General features: G+C 45.2%; 1 protein-coding gene across 1 annotated transcript in view; it reads right to left on the bottom strand.

Moving 5' to 3' along the window:
* Nucleotides 1-22,381, bottom strand: part of tnfaip8l3 (tumor necrosis factor, alpha-induced protein 8-like 3) — a 62,038-nt gene that overhangs the window by 31,035 nt on the left and 8,622 nt on the right. The gene's annotated exons all lie outside the window — the stretch shown is intronic.

Raw genomic sequence — 22,381 nt, 5'->3', positions numbered from 1 at the left:
GTATAAATCAGTTTGGAACTATTCCACAATAGGAATTTTTATTTATTCACAGGATGTGCGCATCAGTGGCAAAACTAGCATTCATTACCCAACCCTAATTGCCCTTGAGAAGGTGGTGATGAACCACTGCAAGCTGTGTGCTAATAGTGCTAACACCCATAGTGCTGTTGGTAGGGAATGCCAGCATTTTGATGCAGCAACCATGAAGGAATGGCGATATACTTCCAAGTCAGGATGGTGTGTGACTTGGATGGAGCCTTAAAGCTGGTGGTGTTCCCAAATACCTGCTGCCCTTGCTCTTCTAGGTAGAAAAGTCATGGGTTTTGAAGCTGCTGTTGAAGGAACCTTGGCGAGTTGCTGCAATGCATTTTATGGATGGTACACATTGCAGTCACTGTGCATTGGTGATGGAAGACATGAATATTTAAGTTGGTGGATGAGGTGCCAATGAAGTGGACTGCTTTGTACTGAATGCCATCAAGCTTCTTGAGTGATGTTGGAGCTGAACACATTCATTTAAGTGGAGAGTATTCCCTCACAATCCTGACTTGTGCCTTTTCTTTATTATTCACTCATGGGATGTGTCATTGCTGGCTAGGCCCATCTCTAATTGTCCTTGAGAAGGTTGTGGTGAGCTGCCTTCTTGAACCGCTGCAGTCCAAGTGGTGTAGCGAGGGAGTTAAGGAATAAGGAGGGAGTTCCAGGATTTAGACCCAGCGACAGTGAAGGAACGGTGATATATTTCTAAGTCAGGATGGTGAGTGGCTTGGAGAGGAACTTCCAGGTGGTGGTGTTCCCAATGCGTCGGCTGTCCTTATCCTTCTCTGCCTTGCAGATTGTGGAAAGGTTTTGGGTAGTTAGGAGGTGAGTCACTGAATGCAGAATTCCCATTCCCTGACCAGTTCTTGGAGGCACCGGATTTACATGTCTAGTCCAGTGAAGCTGGTGACCCCTGGGATGTTGATGGCGGGTGACTCTACCAACATAATGCCATTGAATGTCATGGGGAGGTGGTTACATTCTGTCTTGTTGGAGATGGTCAATGCCTGACACCTACGTGGCATGAATGTTACTTGCCACATAGCCCAAGTCTGAATATTGTGATGGTAATCAGCAGGAGGTTTCCTTGTCCATATTTGACCTGATGTGATGAGAATTCACAGAGGATCCCAGCAGGACCACTCCCTCCTGACTGTACACCACTAACTGGTGGAGCTGACCTGCCAGTGGGACTGGACCCATCCAGGGATGGTTATGGAGCAGCCTGAGACATTGGTTGAAAGGAATAATTCTGAGAATATGGCTGTGTCAGGTGTTTGCTTTACTTAACTTTTGATAGCAGTTTTGTTATTGAGTAGGACTTTGCAGTGTCAACAGGGTGTGCCTCTGTCCAGATGTCCATTTAATCATAATCGAATGATTTTGTGGTCACCATTACTGATGCAGCTCTTTAAATTCCAGATTTATTCAATTGACTTTAAATTTCCCGGGTGCCATGGTGGAATTTGAACTCTTGACCCTGGTTCCTGAGTCCAGGCCTCTGGATTTCTATTCCAATATCCTAACCACTATGCTACTATTCCCAGCTGATGGAAAGCAGACATTTACTTGCCTTTACATTCCCTCGAATCCTCTGCATAAAGACTGGTCTAACCCACAAAGCCACAACCTCCACCACAGGTAGGGTAAGAAGGCAGCTCCCAAATCCACCCTGGCCAGAACGGGGACCAAACTCCATGCAGTTAGCACACCAGTCTGATGCAGACCTGTCATCCAGCCAACTGAGCCAACCAGCTCCACAAGGAGTCCAAATTGCTAAGGCAACATACATTTTTTTTGCATGCATGTAGCCTGGAGCTATGGATAGCGATAGTACAGGTTCCAATTTCTTTCTATCACATGGCTGACTAGGAATCTCTTCCACTTTTACGACCTGCCTATGTGTTGGAAAGATTTAGAAATGCTTGTTTGGTAGTACAGAACTTGAGTATTGCTGAAAATAGAGACTTTTTTGTCAATGCTTTTTGTCTTGCACTCATCAGGACAATTCACAAAAATACCAAATGTAAAGGGAATAAAAATTTCTACTATTTGAGAAGAGAGAGCTGATTGGTTGGCAAGTGAGCTCTGATTAGTAGAGACATTGCCATGGAGAATGCACCAGTTGATAGTGACTGACAGTTAACTGCATTGTTTGAAAATTCAAACCAGGCAGCTTAATTCTAATTGGTCAAGCATTACCCCGAGGAATGAACCAGCGAATGGCTGTCACTTATCTTGTTTAGCTGAAACAGGCACAATGTGTGTACACGTTCTTTCTGTCTGCTAAGAACAGGGCCCGGTATATAAATATATGTAGTTTCCAGTACATGTAAATGCATCACACTGTGAGCCTGACTGACAATCTTAAATTGGTTGTCAGCATAATTCTTCACACACTGAGGATTATTTAGCAAATGTTGTTCAATCGCGGAATTGCATCTAATGTTGAACACTGTTTTCAGTTTTGCAAATATGGGCTGATTGGGTACGGTCTGTACCTAACCCATTGCAAACAGCTGAAGGGACATGCTGTTTGATATGATCTGCCAGTCTTTGGGACGTACCTAGCATCACAATGGCATTGAAATCCGTATAAAAACAGAATTACCTGGAAAAACTCAGCAGGTCTGGCAGCATCGGCGGAGAAGAAAAGAGTTGACGTTTCGAGTCCTCATGACCCTTCGACAGAACTTCAAATCCGTATACCACGTTATTCATTTGTGTAATAGGCAGGGCGTCTTTTTGGCTAGATGGCAGCATCCTGTTAGTGGCGCATACCACTCATGTTCCTCCTGCATAGTATCAGCATGAAACAGCTTCACCTGTGCTCAGATTTTTGAGATACCTTTCCCTTTCTGAGTGATGTGAGATAGACTGGGCTGAAAAGAGACAGCCTTAGGCCTGTTCATGATTTGTGTGATATACAGTTGAAAACGATCTGATCAGGGTAACCATTACTCTGCAGGATTTAGAAGTTGATACTCACTTTGTTTGGCTGCATTGTGAATGCACCTTCCTTGGCCATTTAGTCCTGGGTGGCACTTGAACTTGGAGCTTCTGGCTCAGAGACAGAGACAGTACCCACGGTGCCAGAAGACCTTCCGAACTTTTCACTGTCAGTGATCAAATGCAGACATCCTGAGATAAAATGCCAGCTGTTTTTCCAATAGACCATTAATCACAGTGAGTGACAATGGCTGTGCCTAGGGATTAATTTAGGGTATATTTTATCCAAGTCTGCTGACATTTGGTTTAATCCTCCTTGAATGTTTATTTCACTGTAGAGGTTATGGAAATACAACCTTCAGTGAAGCACGTTGACTTAATTTTAGACACTTCTTCAACAATCAGTTAATTGAGAAAATGTGTGAAAAAATTCTCACCAAATATAGCTTTGTGGTTTAACTTATATTCTACTGAACAAGAATTGTCTCATGGCATCTGTTGAGTCTAGCGCTTTAATATAAACAAGTTAGAAGGGTTTTTTAGGTAAAGTTTTAGTTGGCTTTAACTTTTGAGGTTGCTAAGTCTGGAAAATTATGAAAACAAAATTCTGATTCTGTTTCTGATGCACAGGCCACCTTGGAGCCTTCACACTGCCTGTGATTAAATGCAAACATCCCTAAATGAACTGGCAGCTGTTTTGCCACGAGAGAGTGAAGGGATCAACTCTTCCCCTCCCTCAACCTCTGGAGAAGATGGATGCCACTCATCCCCTTACCCAAAAACATCAGATTTGAAACTAGTGTACCAGAGAGCAGACTCTTTCCCATCCTCTGCACACAAACCCACACACACATATACACACACTGGCAATAGGGTTGCCAACTGTGATTCCTGGAGGTTTCATCACATAACTTGCTCCCATGCTCCAGCCATTAGTCGGTCAACCCATCATCCTTATGCTGCCTTGCCTTCCTAGGACAGTTGAAAGCAAAAGGTCTCATTACCTAATTGGATGATGCTTGACTATCAGCTCAACAGCCTCCCCCCCACCCGCCCCCACTTTCAATATTTTTATATCTGGTAAAGAGAAATGTTCAAAGAAAATGACCAAAATAAAACAATCTTTTTTCATGTCCTGGTGATTTTACTCCACCAGATTTTACTTCAGCAATGTCCTGAAGACTGATAAATTCCTGGAGACTCCAGGCCAATCCTGAAGAGTTGGCAACCATAACCGACAAGAGCCCCACCTCGTCTCTTTTCAGGAAGGCCCGCTGCATCTTGTTCCACTCAGGCACTTGACAGGCCAGTGATGGGCTTTCCCCAGGGATCAAGGACCCCAGGGGCAGAAGTTCCATGTGTCGAGAGCTGCTGGTCAATCTGCAGCCAGCAGTTGTGTTGAATGGCAGCACCATTGGGGAGGGGTGTCTGCTGTTGGTGTGCCCACCCACCTGAGGCCCATGATCATCGCTGGATCCCAGGGCAGAAGTGAGTGATCGTGGAAGGGGGTTCCTGGAGTAGATGGGGTCTCATGGGGAGGTGGTCTGCAGCAAGGGCAGGGGTGTGGCTTTCAACAGGTTCCCTCTCCCTGATACCATGTTCCTTGATCAAGCATTGAGTGTCTTTCAATGAGGGACAACCCCCCTGGGAGCCTGCAAGCAACAAGTTTGACAAATCCCTTGTCTGGTGAGTTCCCCACCTGCTCCTGTGTTACTACCAGCAGTGGTAGGATGAGGCCCTTAAATGGGCATTAACTGCCCACAGGGGCCTCAATTGGCGGTGGGGAGGGAAAGGCAGTCATGCGCCACCCCGCACAGACTTAACTAGGGTGGAGGTGGGAAAGTAGTGAGGTTCTCACTTTCCGCCTGAATAAACTTCCTGTCATCAAACTTACCATAGGGAAGGGCACATGATTCTGTCCATACATTCAGCACACATACACACTTAACACAAATCTTGAGTATTACTGAAAAAAGAGGCAAAAGAGACATTACAAGACACTGAAAATCTTGAATTGGCTGTTAGTGTAATTCTTAGCACATGTGGGATTGTGTGATTGGCCAATCACAGAATCAAATCTAATGTTAGGCATTATGTTCTGAATTTTGCAAGCATGGGCTGATTGAGTACGGTCAGTACTCAGCCCATCCCTTTGGCTGTTCACAAAAGGCAATTTGATACGATCAGTGGGACATATGTGGCCTATATACCTGACATCGCAATGGCACCAAAATTCATATACTGGCTTTTTAATTTGTGCGGTAGGCAAAATGTATTTTTGGTTTGATGGTGCGTGGTAGCAGGGTGAAACCATGTGCAGGAACCTGTCCTCTGCAGGCAAAAGAAAGATGCCCAGGTAGTGCACCTTCTTTGAATAAACAAGAGCATTAGGGATAATAGGTCCCTGGTGCATTCGCCATGGCAATTCCTCAACCAATCAGAACCGACTTGCCAACCAATTAGCACTCCTTTTCTCATGCAGTGTAAATTATTGTTTCCTTTGAAATTTGGCATTTTTTTCCACGGGTTGTGGGCTTTGCTGGCTGGGCCAGCCTTTATTGCCCATCCCTAGCTGCCTTTGAGAAGGTGGTGGTGAGCTGCACATGTGGTGTAGGTACACCCACACTGCTGTTAGGAAGGGACCCCGGTTTCATTCCTTTTTTGAGATTTTGTTGTGGTTTGTTACAACTGAGTGGCTAGGCCATTTCAATGGGCATTTAAGAGTCAACCACATTGCTGTGGGTCTGGAGTCACATATAGGCCAAAGCAGGTAAGGACGGCAGATTTCCTTCTCCAAAGGACATTAGTGAACCAGATGGGTTTTTGAAACAATCAACAATGGTTTCATGGTCATCATTAGACTTTTAATTCCAGATTTTTATTACATTCAAATTCCACCATCTGCCTTATGGGATTCCAACCTGGGTCCCCAGACTATTACCCTGGATCTCTGGTTTACTAGTCCAGCTTACAATACCACTAAACCATCGCCTCCACTACCCCCCACCCCCCTCCAATTCTTGTGTGTCCTGGTGAGTGTAAGATGCAAGGCTTCAACAGCATGTCTCTCTTTTCCGCAATACTTAACAAAAATCACAACTTTGCTTATATAGCGTCTTCCTTTAATATAATGGCTTCAGCACAGACAACAATCACTCACCTACAAAAATATTAGAAAATTAAAACTGTGATGTTCACATATCTGTGTTAAATCAAAATGAGAGAATTGATCTTTTGGTGTGTCATCCACCATTTTTCTTAAGGAGCCCTGCCCAACCAAACTTAAACTACCTTTGGTCTGAATTCAGGCTTTTATGAATTCACTTAAAATGGCTCTACATACAATCTGGAATTTGCTGAATACACAAGCTGTCCAAATAGCACAGTACGTAAAGGACATGAAAATTTAGATTGCTGTGACTGTCCCTTTTTCAGATTTAATAGATCCCTGCAATGTTACACACACCAGTGTAGTACAGCCTTCCACTGAAATGGTTTTGGAGTGTTGGGGAAAATTGGACCAAGGAGCACAGATGTAATTCAGTCCCCATTTCACTTACTTTTACAACATGATAGTTTGATTTTATATTATTATTTAGTGATATTAAACATTGGTGTTAACTAAGGAAACAGGATTACAATTCGTTGGAGGATAGGACTTTCTATATACTAAAGACTGAGGAGATATGAGATGCAAAACTGAGATGCTACAGCACCACCACTGGTGGGAGTGTGCAGTTACAGTATGCCAAGTTGACATAGACAATTTCCATATAAACAAGGACATAAGTATTTATAATAGAAAAAATTGGCACAAAAACGTGACAACAGAGATTAAGGTACTGTGAACAGGAGGTTTGTTATACCTATTCCTGATTGTTTAATTTCAGCTTCCTACACAAATGATAAAAAGGCTAAAGAATTCAGCCCAGTGTGCACTGGTATTCTACATTTTGTTGAAAATATTCTGTGCTAGGTTGGGGAAGTGTTTAAGGCAAGTTTCAAATTACACAGCATACAAAGTGGGATTTAATTGGCTTTGGTCACTATGGACAAGATGGACACATTGCCATGGTTCAGATGTTATTGTAAGCTAAATTTAATCTCTATGGATATGTAAAATCTTCCTAAACCACCTTGGCATGACGTAAATCACCACATCATATTGAATTTCAAAAAGAGTCAGCACTTATTTAGTCAAGCTCATCAGTGACCTGGTTAAATTTAGCATTTTGGTCAGGGCAGTCTTTCCTTGTATTTTGTTTCCAGTCTCAGTTTGGTGCCTTGTTTCAGGAAACCATGTGGTCTGGTAATTCATGGAATTTGTACCTTCCCATATTTTTTCAATAAATTCTCCAACGTGTTACAATTGGATACTTACTTCCAGTTGCAGGCTATAAGTGGAATCACTTGCATTGAATAACGTAGTTGCTTCCTTCCCATGTGACAAGCACGTTAAGTTATTTCACACTTTTAATAGTTTTAGAACTCTCAGGTATAGCACCTCAAACACAAAGAGGTACATGTTAACCCTGCATTGTGCGGTGATGTGAACAATTATCAGGTTGAGGTATACCTCTATGGTGTTTACACTGTTGTAAAAATGATTTTGCGCAGTAGAAGGTGTGGGAACATAGCAGTCTTCTATACAAAAAGCTCTGCTCCCAGCACATAAAACTTAAAAATTAATGCCCTGTGTTTTGGAGAAGACAAGGAATTAGATGAGGAAAAGCAAGGTGAAAGCAGAAGAATCACTTCTAAAACTGAAATTAATAGAGTTGGCAGTGTAATGAATGCATTACTTTAATGTGGCTCTTTGCTAACAAGCAATTATTTTTTACTGTAACACGCATTATGTTTTCAGCCAAGAACATAGCTCTCAGCACTCTTCTACGGAACCGAATAAAAAGTGCTTTCAGTTGCCTTCACATTTGATGTTTTGAAATGAATCGATCCTGGCTGGAACTTGGTCTGAAGATATTGCTTATGACATTCAGAGACTTGTGTGCAATAGAGGAACTTTTAATAAAAAGAGGCTTATGTAGCCTCCAGCTGTTTGGCAGCTCAGTGCGAGTCTTTGGTCCAAACAGCAGTAAATCCTACCAAAAGTTACTTCTGTTTTTACAGCCAATGGTTGCACTTTTGAAAAGTCTGGTTGTTCTCTAGATACATTTAGCTATTGGTAATTTGTCTTATCCTCTTATTCCTTTATGTGTGTGCTCACAGCTTCTATTATTGCACTGGCAAACTTAAAAATTAGAAGAATGTGTTCACTTCAAGGCACCAACTCTTGGTGTGGTATGATTCTACAAGTGACCGAAGTTGTCTGATATACTGTCTTAGTGATCATTCTTCACAAAGAAGCCTAAGCATTGGGGCTGGGATTTTTCATTCTGTCCTCACCAGCCTATGATCTTTCACCCATTATAGATGTATAGATCTAAATCGCAGGCTGGTGGGTTCATGAGCAGAAAGCTCCATCGAGTATTGATAAGATTGTTTGATCTGGGCAGACATCACTGCTGATCCAAATCATGGCAGAATTCTAACCCTCCCGAGCCCAGGGCCTGCTGAACTCATTTGTAGCTGCACAAACTGCTGTCCAATCTGAGGTCGGTTAACACAGCACAGGCCAATTATCAAGCTTGAGATCTTTGTTATCTGCACCATCGATCATGTTAGAATACCCAAACCTCATCAGGGGATTTATAGATCAAATGAATGTTATTGGTTTCTATAATGCATGTAAAAAATTGTTGTACAGTAAAAAGGGCTTACAGTATAGGTTTCTTAATAGGAACACATGGCGAGCAGTTGTTCCTATTGGATAAGCATTATAAGAAGTTTCAGAATTAGCTAATAGTAAATGTCCCTTTTAAAATGGTACCATTGTGAAAATGTACATCTGCTGCACGAGCTCTGTGAATCCTTCTCTTGTGAGAGTTAAAAAAAAGTAAACATTTCCTGAAATAATAGCAGAGCATGCAAACCAATAAACATTGTGAGTTTTGTGTGATGAATCAAAGAATAAACAAAGAGCAACACTGCTTCTACAGAGCTCTCATTCCCCATCTCCCTAAACTCAAGATTGTTCTTTTCTCCTCCTGAGGCAGCCCCTTGGGATCGAGGATATCTTGCGTCCATTCTGGTTCGATGGACTCTGAGATGGCTGAAAAGTCTGCTGTGTGATCTGCAGACTGTGCCACATGTGGAGCAGTTGGTGCTTGAAGGGTCGGGCAGATAGGTTGTTTGGAGGTTTGAGGGCAGCACCAGAGGCTCCTGCCTCTGCTTCAACTTTGCCTGTTCGTGCTCCTGACAAAGCCTCTCTATGTGTTCAGGGTCTTCCCAAATGGGCTTTCTCCATTTCGGGCCATCACAAGCCAGAGCCTCCATGTGTCGGCGGGTATTTTGACCTCTTCAGGGATACTTTGAGGACACCCCTAAGGCTTTTCTCTGCCCTCCTGGGAGTCCCCTGCAATAATCAAGTTCCGAGTAGAGTTGTTGTTTCCAGAGTCTGGTGTCAGGAATCTGAACAACATGCCCCACCCAACGAAGCTGGTTTTGAGTGATTAGCACCTCAATGCTGGGCGGGTTTGCTTGAGAGTGGGTGCTGCTGTTGGACCGCCTTTCTTGCCACTGGATTTGGAGGATCTTGCAAAGGCACCGCTGATGGTACTTCTCCAGATTTGAGATACCTGCTGTAGGTCGTCCAAGTTCCTGAAGCATATAGGAGCACAGGGATCACTGCTGCACGGTAAACCATGACCTTGACTTTGTGTCTGAGATTTGGCTCTCAAATACTCTCTTCCTCAGTTGGCCAAAGGCTGAGCTGGCACATTGGAAGCAATGATGAATTTCATTGTCTGGTGAACCATTTTCCATACCTTAGGATCCTCCTTTCAAGACTGTCATCTCCCAAACACTCAAACTGAATGCAATAAATATTTAGCAATGTAACAGATACTTCTGTACACCATAAGAAGGGTGTCAATATTTAGCAAAAGGTGACAGTTCAAATTTCTTGTGCCCGTCACATCATTTAACTTCAATTTCAAGAATATTAAATCAAACCGAAGAGGAGAGGTCGATTGTGGAGAATATCACTGCTGAACACAACAGCAGATCTACACAAGAGTAATTTGACAAGGAAGTATTCAATGAACAGCATGGCACTAGGAAGTTCTGAGGAACAAAGGGACCTTGGTGTGTGTGTCCGTAGATCCCTGAAGGCAGAGGGACATGTTAGTGAGGTGGTGAAAAAGGCATACGGGACACTTGCCTTTATCAATCAAGGCATAGATTACAAAAGTAGGGAGGTCATGTTGGAGTTGTATAGAACCTTGGTGAGGCCACAGCTGGAGTATTGTGTGCAGTTCTGGTCGCCACATTATCGGAAGGATGTGATTGCACTGGAGGGGGTGCAGAGGAGATTCACCAGGGTGTTGCCTGGGAAGAAACATTTAAGTTATTAAGAGAGGTTGGATAGACTTGGGCTGTTTTCGTTGGAGCAGAGAAGTCTGAGGGGCGACCTGATGGAGGTGTACAAGATTATGAGGGGCATGGACAGGATGGATAGGGAGTAGCTGTTCCCCTTAGTTGAAGGGTCAGTCACAAGGGGATATAAGTTCAAGGTGAGGGGCAGGAGGTTTAGGGAGGATGTGAGGCAAAACTTTTTTACCCAGAGGGTGGTGACGGTCTGGAATGCGCTGCCTGGGAGGGTGGTGGAGGCGGGTTGCCTCACACCCTTTAAAAAGTACCTGGATGAGCACTTGACACATCATAACATTCAAGGCTATGGGCCAAGTGCTGGTAAATGGGATTAGGTAGGTAGGTCAGGTGTTTCTCACATGTTGGTGCAGAGTCAATGGGCCAAAGGGCCTCATCTGCACTGTGTAATTCTGTGATTCTGTGAATTAGAAAGCCACAGTGAGTTTCTAATGCCATTTATTTTACAAACTGTGCTGTCAAATCCTGCCAACCTGAATGCCCTGTGTCCCCACAGGGCTGGTGACTCAAGGTCTGGTGAAGCTTAGCAAACTCTTCAGCAGGGTACTTATTATCTGCCGCAAATACAAAATACCATATTAACACTGCGGGATGCTCTGTTTCTATTAGGCAAGGATTTGGTGCAGCTACAGAAGAATATCATGGAAAAAACAATGAAGAAACCTTCATTAGTTGATTTGTTTTTCAGCCTGTTTCAGTAGCGTGTTGGACTGTATGCACCAATTAAACATATTTGTCTCCAAACTGCTAGCACCTGCCACATTAATAAATTATTAATTATGGGACTTTGTTGCTAGAATCTTTGAGTAGACAATAAAGCCAAGTTGACAATCGCTATGATGCAGGCTAATGACATAAATCTGGGAAGGTACCTGGAAAATCTTTAATCTCCAATTTCAAACTTCCCAGTTAGACCATTAAAACAATCTTTCATTTTAAATTTCAAAGTAATGTTGACACTAATTAGATATTTGTAATTATATTTAAGCTAATAGATTCATGGTAAGGACAGGCGACCCACTGTAAAATTAAATACATTCCAGTGAAGAAAGGTACGCAAAAATTCAAAATCTGTTCAGTTGTTCTAAATTTCTAGTCTTGCAATACAGAAAATACACAGGGTAGAATTTTCACCTTGGTGGGCACGTGTCCGACCCGCTCGACCCGTGAAATGACACGCGATGACGCTGGGCAAGCTGTCCCGATGTCAGTGCGCAGTTGACGGGCGCATGCGGGAGTCGGCAGTGCGTCTGCCAACAATTAGAAAGCCTATTAAGGCCTTTACTTAATTTATTAATTATAATAAATATTAATTAACTTAATTAATACTTAATTAAAGTATTAATTAACTTAAATTTTTTGTTGACGGGGCAGGCGAATAGGCCAAGCGACCTTTGCTCTTTTTAGGAAACCTCATTCAAGGGCCGGATGAGGTTTCCAACAGCAAATAAAAATAAAATAAAACATTTTACATCTCATTCATAACACGTCCCAGTTCATGTGACAGAGTCACATGAGGGGACATGTTTTTTAAATTTTAAAACTTCTTTATTTTTGTCTTTCAGAATTCTTCCCCTCCCTGAGGCAGCTCTGTGCCTCAGGGAGTTTTTCCAGTGTGCACCTACCACCCCACTGAGCGCTGCTGCTCGTGTTTCATTGCTGGGCAGGTCTAAATTGGCCTCCAGTGAGAAATCGTGGTCCAGCTCCAATCGCTTCCTGATCGCCCCTGCCAAGCCCACCTGCAAGGGCAGAATTCTGTGCATGGATTTGACAGGCATGATATATTTTCTTGATGTTAGTAGTTGGTTCAGTGATTTCTATTTCAAAGTTTACAAAGTTGATTTTGCAGCAAAATATAAACGCAGTTGATGTGAAGCCCAAGTGATATCATATTTACTCTTTGGAGTCATCTCACATGATATTATCCCACCATTATTGGTCACATAGCCAATGCCAAGTCCTGCAGTGATATTGATTTGGCCTATTTTGCATTGCCCTGAATCTAAAGTTCTACAATTTTTTAAGGACGTGTATTATCAACACTTTGAAATAATTAGTGTTAATTTTAACATAAATTTGCTTGTTTTTATCTTTTTAAAAAGCACTTTTTTGTAAATAGCTGTTTGGTTGAACAGAACTTGAGTATTGCTGAAAAAAGACATTTTGTCGAAGCTTTTCATTTTGCACTCATCAGGACAACCACAAGAATACCAATGTCAGGGGAAGCAACACCTTTATACTGTATGAGAAGAGGGTGCTGATTGGTTGGTAAGTAGACTCTTGGCAGATGGCAGATTTCCTTCCCTAAAGCACATTAGTGAACCAGAGGTTTTTACAACAATCGATGATAGTTATCATGGTCACCATTACTGAGCCTAGCTTTATATTCCAGATTTATTAATTGAATTTAAATCCCACTAGCTGCCATTTGGTAGAATTTGTACCCATGTCCCCAAAAAATTAGCCAAGGCCTCTGTTACTAGTCCAATGACATTACCACTACACCTTTGTCTCCCCTGAGATTAGTGCCAATACCTAATTGCCCTTGAGAAGGTGGTGGCGAGCTGCCTTCTTGAACTGATTTAGTCCATGGGGTGTAGGTACACACACAGTGTTGTTAGGGAGGGAGTTCCAGGATGTTGACCCAGCGACAGTGAAGCAATAGCAATATAGTTCCAAGCCTGAATGTTGAGTGGCTTGGAGGGGAACTTGCAGGCGGTGGTGTTCCCATGCATCTGCTGACCTTGTCCTTCTCAGTGGTAGTGGTCGCGGGTTTGGAAGGTGCTGTTGAAGGCGCCTTTGTGAGTTGCTACAGTGCCACTGTGTGTTGGTAATGGAGGGAATGAATGTTGATGCTGAAATTCACATTCATACTTTGTCACCTCTCGAATCAATGATCTTCCAACCAAACTCAAAAATCATTCATAAACTTTAATAGCCTAGCATGCATCAATGCCTGCTCACCCATCTCCTTGATGCTCTTCATTGATTCTCTGTCCTTCTCTACATCGACTCTATAATTTTCATTTTCATCTAAAAATCCCAATGAAATCTCATTTCTTTCTACCTTGGCAACCTCCTCCAATCCTGCATCTATACAGTTCTTTTAGCTCTGGTCTACTGTTAGCTCCCTACCCACTTCTCTACAATTTAACACTGGTGGCAAAGGATTTGGCTGTGTACACTCTAGAATTTCATAACCATGTTAAGAAAACTTTGTAGCATTCCTAGTACAGGCTTAGGTCAGATTCCTAACTAGAAAGTGTCTTGAGAAGATTTATCACATTAAAGATGTTATATAAATGTAACCTCCTGTGGAGAAAAATAGACATTCCTTCATTTTAATGGATGAATTTAATTCCCTTATCTCCACTAGTCTTAATTTGCCATTTTACACTGTCAGGCTCAATAATTCTTCAACACCAATCCCCAACACTGAAGCCAACATAGTTTAAACAAAACCCTTTAATACAAAACAAAGTCAGAAATTTCCAACCATCTGTTATATTGTCTCTTGGCTACAATTTTCTGTTTCCTTTTTAGTCGAAGTTCTGTATCAAGTCAACCAAAATCAATTCAGCAGGAGTCCATAAAAGTGGGTCTTGGGTTTGACTAATTCTTTCATCTGTATTTTAGCCAAATTACTTTAATTAATTGTAGCCAAGCTCGAAGCCTGAAGCTTGTGTTTTAACCAACCCTTACAATTGTATGGATAGCTTTAGGATTATCTAAATTCAGAACCCAAAAGAGTCTAGCTTAGTTCCTTTTAAAGTGTGTGACAAATACTTAAATGGATAAACAACAAATGGGAATGGAACTGAGGGATATGATAGTAAAAATATACCACTAAGTGAATTAAAGCTAAATAATCTCTAGAAATTAGGAATTACTAGGGCTGTGGATGACTGATGTATTTTTACCAATATTGTCCCAACATTGTGTATTTCATTTGTCCTAACATCATGGGTATGAGTGAGCTGGGTGGTGACAGTGCACTTCAGGTTTTGAGAAAGGAATGGAACTCTTAATATCTTTCCCTGAAGATTAATATTTCATATATGACCCCATCAGTTAAACATGAGCAGGCTTTTTGGCTGTGGACAGTGTCATAGTTGAATCAAGCACTGTCCTTATAGAATAGAATCATAGAATGGTTACAGCACAGAAGGGGGTCATTCAGCTGATGCCATGCCAGATCTCTGCAAGAGCAATTCAGCTAGTCCCATACACTCACCCTTTCCCTGTAACCCTGCAAAGATTTTCTCCTCAAATATTATCCAATTCCCTTTTAAAATCTATGATTGACTCTACCTCCACCACATTCTCAAACAATACATTCCTAACCCCACACGTGTAAAAGAAAGTTTTTCCTCATGTTGCATTTGAGTCTTTTGCCATTCACCTTAAATCGCTGTCCTTACTTCTGAGCCCTTCCACCAATGAGAACAGTTTCTTCTTATCTGCTTTGTCCAGACCCTCATATGATCTCGAATACCTCCATCAAATCTCCTCTCAGCCTTCTTTAAGGATAAAAGCCCCAGCTTCTCCAAACTATCCACATAATTGGTTCCAAGGATGAGGGACTTAATTCTAGTAAACTGTTCTTCACCCCCTCTAATATCTTCACATCCTTCCTAAAGTGTGGTGTCCAGAATTAGGCACAATTCCACCAATTTTAAAATCGCATTCACACCTGTTCCTGCCCCAGCCCAATGTCTGCAAGTATATTTCCAACATGAGTCACTGAATAGTGATCAGGAACAGGAGCCTTTTCTGGCCCTGAAATCAGTTTAATCAGCATGGAATGGGGATCCTTGTGGCCTGCATTTCTCAGTACCTCGCCAAGATGTGCACGATTAATTTTTGCTTATTTAAATTTCGTTTTTTTTATACTTTTCTTTCCCCTTCTTTAGATCAAATATATTTTTACTTATTCATTCACAAAATATGGGTGTCACTGGCATGGTCAACGTTTATTATTCATCCCTAATTGCCCTTGGGAAGGTGGTGGTGAGCCACCTTCTTGAACCACTGCAGCCCACATGCTGCTATTAGAAAGAAAGCACCAGGATGTTGACTCAGCGACAATGAAGGACTGGCGATAAATATTACAAATTGTTGTACTGGACAGTCTGGCTTTCAGCAGGCCTGCCTCTGTTCCGTTCCAGAGCCCCCGCCTGGTATTTTGCATTTGGACACACCCAGCCTGAGGCAGGCCCAATAGGATCTCTATTTTTTGAAATAAATCTACATTTTTATTTTATGTTGATGTTTTGTTAAGTTTTTTTGTCTAATGCATATGCAACTGCAGTGCTCATTTTAATTGATTATATCAGCCTGGGTTAAGCTCTTAATCAACCTTGCGTGTGTGCATGCATGGGGAGGATGCTCTTTATCATGAGCTTCATTAGTGTCCACCATACCCCCAGGTGGTGGGGGCTTTGTTGATGGTAATGCTGTTGAATGTCAAGGGGAGGTGGTTAAGGTGCTCTTTTTCTGGAAATGATCATTACCTGGCATTTGTGTGGTGAGAATGTTACTTGCCACTTCCCACTCCAAACCTGGATGTTGTCCAGTTCTTGCTGCTAATGAAGCACAATGGCGGATTGCTTCATTATGTGAGGAGCTGCTGTACAGAATCCTATGTAATCATCAGCGATCTCCCACAGTTCTGAATTTATGACGGAGGGAAGTTCATTGATGAAGCACCTTAATTAGGATACAGCCCTGAGGAATCCCACAACAATGTCCTGGGCTGAGATGATTGGCCTCCAACATGTACAACTATCTTCTATTTTGTTGGGTATGATTCTAACCAGGGGAGAGATTTCCCCTGATTCCCGATGACTTCAACCTTGCTAGGGCTCTTTGTTGCCACACTTGATCAAATTCTGCTTTGATGTCAAGCACAGTCACTCTCACCTCACCTCTGGAGTTTGGCTCTTCTGTCAATGTTTGGACCAAAGCTGTAATAAAGTCTGGAACAATGTAGTTCTGGTGGAAACCAAATTAAACACCAACAAACAGGTTATTGATGAGTGAGTGCCACTTGGTAGCTCTGTCATCAAGACCTTCCATCACTTTGCTGATGAATGAGAGTAGATTAATGGGGCAGTGGAGTCAGATGGGATTTACCCTATATTTTTAATAAAACGTACCAATCAATTTTTCCCTTTGGCATTTAGATACCAGTGTTGTACATGCATATTAAGAACGTGGATAAAGGTGCTGCTATTTCTGGAGCACAATCCTTCAGCACCACAGCCAGTGGGGCCCGTAGGCTTTGCTATATTCATTGCGTTGAACCCCTTCTTGATATCAAATGGAATGAGTTGAATCGGCTGGAAACTGGCTAATGTGATAGTGCTGACCTCAGGAGGAGGCTGAGGTTATTCGGCATTTCTAGCTGAAAATAGTTGCAAACGCTTGAGCCTTGTTTTTTGTAATGACACGCTGGGCTGTGCCATCTTTGAGGGTGGAAATATTCATGGAGACTCCTCCTCCTGGCAGCTGCTTAATTGTCTACCACCATTCGCGACTGGATACATGAGAACAAGTAGAATGATGTATTCTACAGAGCATCAAAACTTTATGCTACAACTGATTGCCAGCAAGAAATAAATCTCTGGTTTCAGGCTTAAATCCATTGTGGGTTCTTGAATTTCTGCACACTCTAAGTTTAATTGACTGCAAAGAAAAGGGCTCACCTGAAGTAACTCAATTCCTCCTTAGGAAGTGCATTCGTTTTAAATCACAGTTTTAGAATTTTAAGCTAATTGTTTATGACACTCTAATCAGTGATCCATTATATAAACAGAATCTGGTGAAATGCAGCATTTATACAATGTGTGGACATGTCCAATAGATCCTCATTGTTGCAGGTGGACCAAGAAATTGCATTACCCGAGAGGGAAATCAGGGATAAGACTATGACTTCACATAGAGAGCAGTTTATCCAGCAGGAGCAAAGGGAAAATAGCGAAAACAGTTATAATCGATTCTTTAGTTCAAAGGCTAGATTGTTTCCCCACAACATTCACTGAGAGTCCTGAATTGCATGTACTTTTCCCCCAGAAATCAGAGTTTGAGACTTAAAAGGGCAAGTGAAGAATATTCTGCAAAGGCACGGCTTGCAGGCAGCTGTAAGGCTCTTGTGTGAAGCAGTAATATGGGGCTGAATTTTCCCAGAATTGCACTAAGTGCGGGAGTGGGCGGGTAAAATGGAGTCCTACCCACCGATGAAAATGAGGGGTTTTCACACGCTATCTTCCCGAGCCCACCTCAGTATATATTAACTCCTGTGAAACACGCCGTTTCCATGGAGGGTGGGTTCTCATTTGCCCGCTTGCCATCACCCCAATGTTGCATCACGCCAGCTGCCATCTTCAAGAGGCAGCCGCCAACAAAATGCTCATTGCCACCAGCTCACCACTGCTGGGAGACCTACAAAGGCAAAAAGATTGCAGCCCCCCACCCCACCCCCGCTTCAACAACAGGTCCCTCGAGCGACTGCTGGATGCCTTAGTGGCTCGCCGGGAGAGCTCTACCCCAACTCTGGCCGCATGATGGGCAGCAATGTCACCAACTCGGCTTGGGAGGCAGTGGCAGTGGTGGTCAGTGCCAACACCCTTCAGAAGAGGACAGCCACCCAGAGCCGCAAAAGGATGAATGATCTTTCTGTTCCATCAGAGAAGTCACTCTTTTCATCATTCCCAACTCACACACTCACAAACCCATCACACACCCACAGGGCTTTCACTCACTGCCAGTGCGAGGGACATCACCATTCACTCTTTCACATACACCATCATTGTCCTCATCCTGTCCATGGGACCACTCACCGCCCACACAGGCCAGGCACGCTTATCATCTGGCCTGACAGGTGTCCTGATACACTCTCCCCAGCGCTATCCATGCAGGACAAGCTGGCTCACAACAGGAGGGAAAGATCGCAGACAGGGTAGAGGGATGCCGGAATTCAAAGTTCTCTCAGAATTTGAAAATAGAGCCATCCAGCTGGCCGGTGATGACTGGGACCAGTCCTGTACTGACGGTGAGGTCGATAGTGCTCTACTGAGTGAGGATCCAGCAGTGCAACATCCATCAGACAACCATGCTGTGAGTGATGTGTCCCGTTTCACAGGCCACTGTCATGCACTAATTATCCCCCCTTGCTTTTGCAGACACATCTGGGAAGCAGCAGACGGAGGCAACGACCCAGAGCCTCCAAGCAAGCTCCCAAGAAACCTCCGAAGAGGAATCTGAAGGCACCCTCCCTGAAGTCCCGTCACAGCTCTCACCTACACCCTCCACCAGCACAGAGACACTCACCTCAGTGGGACCTAGCTTTAGAGTGGCCTCGGGAACACAACCTGGTGAGCACATTGCACTGTCTGATCCACAGCAGGTGGAGGCAGGGACTTCCCAGGTCCCTGGTGCTTGGAGGAGCTGCTGGAGGCCAGAATGTTGCTGAGTCCGAGTCAGATGAGGAGCCTCTGGACTTGGTCATGTCACAGTTGCTGGACCTGCAAAGACAAGTTCGGGAACATCAGGAAGGGATGTCCGCTGCACTCCTCAGATTGCAAGGCACGATGGAGGAGTCCGTCCACCTTCAGGCTGAGGTAATAGCGCCGGCATTGCAATGTACCGAGGTCAACACTGGCAGGATGGCAGCTGCCATGGAGACCTTGGTCCAGGATGTCACTCCTGCACGGGCTTAACTCCATCGCTGATGCCATAGTTGGCCTCCAACAGTGCGTACACGAAAGGGATGCTGGGCAGCTCGATCTCACTCCAGCTATCCCTTCCACTCACAGAGTCAGCCAGGAGTCCTTGGACACCATAGGGAGGAGGATCAGCAGGTGCAGGCTCTGGGGCCATCCACCCAAGTGACTCTGGGAATGACCGGCCCATCTGACTCCCCTCTTCCTGTGACCTCAGCAGATCCAGTTTCACAGGCCAAGGAGGTGCCACTGCCACACAGCAGGACCCCAAAAGCAGGCTGGGGCCCTCCAAGTCTTGGCCTGCCAGAGGACGCCTGCCAAAGTCATCACAGACAGGGTGTCGCAGTCAGCAGCTGCCCCCACCTCCGCTGTGGATGTCCGGGGAGCACCAAGACACAGTGGCAGGGTTAGGAGAGTTAAGGAGAATTAGTTGCACAGCCTGGGCAGGGGTGCTAATCATTTGTACATAATGTTCACTATTGTCAATGAACTCCCAAGGATGTCTCCCTGCCTGTGGCTCTTGTTCTGATGAGCAGGGTTCTTGTCACTCAGATGTGAAACCTTTCTGCTCAAGATAAGAGGCAGGTGTCTCAGCCCAGGGCCTCTTCCCCGTGTCTGTGCAGCCTTCAGACCACAGTGATGGTCCAGCCTCACACTCCCTGGAAACATTACTGATGCCAGCAATTCGACAGTGCTAGTCATTGCTGCCAGAATGTAGTGGGCAGGTGCCACCGAGTTGTCTCATTCTCTCTGCGTGCTCTTAGCACCTCTAAGAAGGGGCTGGCCCCTATAACACCAGCGTCTGTGACCAGTGATGCTGTGCACCAGCTCCTGAAGGGCTGAGGTGCTGAAGGCAGACACAGCATCAGATGTGTCTAAAGTTTCATGACTGCACCTCTGAGTTGGCCCTGATCATGGAGCTGCTCTCAGCCAGACAGGAGTCAGACATTCTCAGAGGTTATGTGAAGATCTATGGAGTGTCCTCCTTGCATGTTGTCATCATCCCCCTGCGACAGTGCGACTATTAGTGCCTCCACTGCAGAGTGTACTGGCGCTGAGATAAGCCAGACTGGAGTCAAACGTTCACAACTGTGATGTGAGGATCCATGGGGACACCTCACTGCATGTCCTCATCATCATCCTCCACAAATCTGGCAGCTATGAGGGCCTCCTGAGTGCGCCTGCCTTGTCTAGCCAGTGCGAGAGCCTCACCCCTGTTGTTGTCAACACCGAGGACCCCCTCACCCTCATCCCCGTCAGCATCCTCCTCATCGGAGGAGACATGCAGCTCCTCCATCTCCTCCTCAGCCAGCTCCTCACCCCGTCGCAGTGCCAGGTTGTAAAGGGTGCAGCAGGTGACAACGATGTGTGACACCCTCTGCGGATTGTATTGCAGGGCTCTACCAGACTGGTCCAGGCACCGGAACTGTACCTTCAGCATCCCCATGGTCTGCTCCACCAAGTTGGGAGCTGCTGCACGAGCCTCATTATCCCGTCGCTTTGCTGCAGCCTGAGGCTGCTGCACGGGTGTCATCAGACACGGCCTCTGTGAGAAGCCCTTGTCCTCAAGGAGCCAACCCTGCAGCTTCTGTGGACCCTGGAAGACTCCAGGGATCTGCGAACGACTCGGAGTAAGCGTTGTGCACACTCTCTGGAAACCGTGCGCATACCTGCAGGATGTGTTTCTGATGGTCGCTTACCAGCTGCACGTTCAGTGAGTGGAAGCCTTTCCGGTTGATTAAGTCCACTAAGTGTAGCGATGGAGACCTGAGCGCCACATGAGAGCAGTCAATTGCACCCTGCACCTGTGGGAATCCTGAGATCAGGACGAATCCAATGGCCCTTGTATCCTGGCTGTCCTGGTCCCGGGTTAAATGCACAAAGTTGTTGCCATGGAGAAGATGCATCCGTGACCTCATGGATATACTTGTGGGTGGTGGATTGTGAAATCCCACAGAGGTCGCCTGTGAAGCCCTGAGAGGAACCACTGGTATAGAAATTGAGCACTGCAGTCACTTTAAAGGCCACTGGCAGTGGATACCCTCCATGTCCCCTTGGCGCCAAGTCCTGCAGTAAGTGGCAGATGTGAGACACCGGGTCTCTAGACATGCGCAGTTGTTGGCGACACTGGTTCTCAGTCATCTGCAGGAACAACAGGTGGCGTCTATAGACCCTGAGTGTCGCTAGGCACTGATCAGCCAGGGCTCACTGTCGCTCCTGGGCAGTGTGTGTGGGAGCCCCTGCTGCCCCTTCTTCATGAGGTTGCTGCTCCTGCCTTTGCGCAGCCAGGAGCCTCAGTCGCTCTCTCCTCCGTCTTCTATGGTCTCTGTGGACCATCAGGCACACAGCTAGGTCACCAGGATCCATGATCCTGATGTGGTCTTGCAGCATGAAAGAGAGAGAGGGGGAGATGTGGTTATCCTGGCTGTACTTAGCACCTTTCCTGGCCCAGTATGACCGCCCCTCAATGCTTCCCGGAGAGCACCCCTCGGATGGCCAGAGGTGAGTGGGCTGCATGTCTGCCTTGTCAGCCTGCAACATGGGGTCACTGGTCCAAACCAGTGATGCTGAGATTGCAAGGGGCTGCGAGTGCCTCCAGCAGTGACTGCTACACGGCCAGCATTGGCGAAGAGATTGTACAACGTGTGCAGTCCAACTGCTCCATGGTCCAATAAAGTGGTGGCAGATTCAAAGTCTGTGCCAGGGAGCTGGGGAGGTGCTGGGAGGGGAGGTGCTGGGAGGGGAGGTGCTGGGAGGGGAGGTGCTGGGAGGGGAGGTGCTGGGAGGGGAGGTGCTGGGAGGGGAGGTGCTGGGAGGGGAGGGCTGGGGGGGTGGGGCCAGGTGCTAGGTAAGGTATGGAGCACTTGGTGGCCCTTTGGTGCCTCTGTTGCTTGCCTGGGTGGGCAGGCTAGGAGCCTGACCCCAATCATATCACTGTGGCTGTGCCTGATCTGTCTTAGTTGCAGAGGCAGGGCCAGTTTATACAGGTGTCCCTAATGTGTGGCCATTCCACTTACCCTGCTTCCCCACCTGTGCTTAGGATGCAGCACCAGAGCAGCACTTGACCCCACCTCCCTCAGCAGTCACCTCCGAGTCTGGCCAGCACTTGCCCCCAGACAGCCCCCACACCTCAGCTGTCGCCTCCGAGTCTGGCCAGCACTTGC

This window comes from Carcharodon carcharias, chromosome 26 (genome assembly GCF_017639515.1).
Source record: "Carcharodon carcharias isolate sCarCar2 chromosome 26, sCarCar2.pri, whole genome shotgun sequence".
NCBI classification, from domain to species: Eukaryota; Metazoa; Chordata; class Chondrichthyes; order Lamniformes; family Lamnidae; genus Carcharodon; species Carcharodon carcharias.
This window is presented reverse-complemented; position numbering and strand designations above follow the sequence as displayed.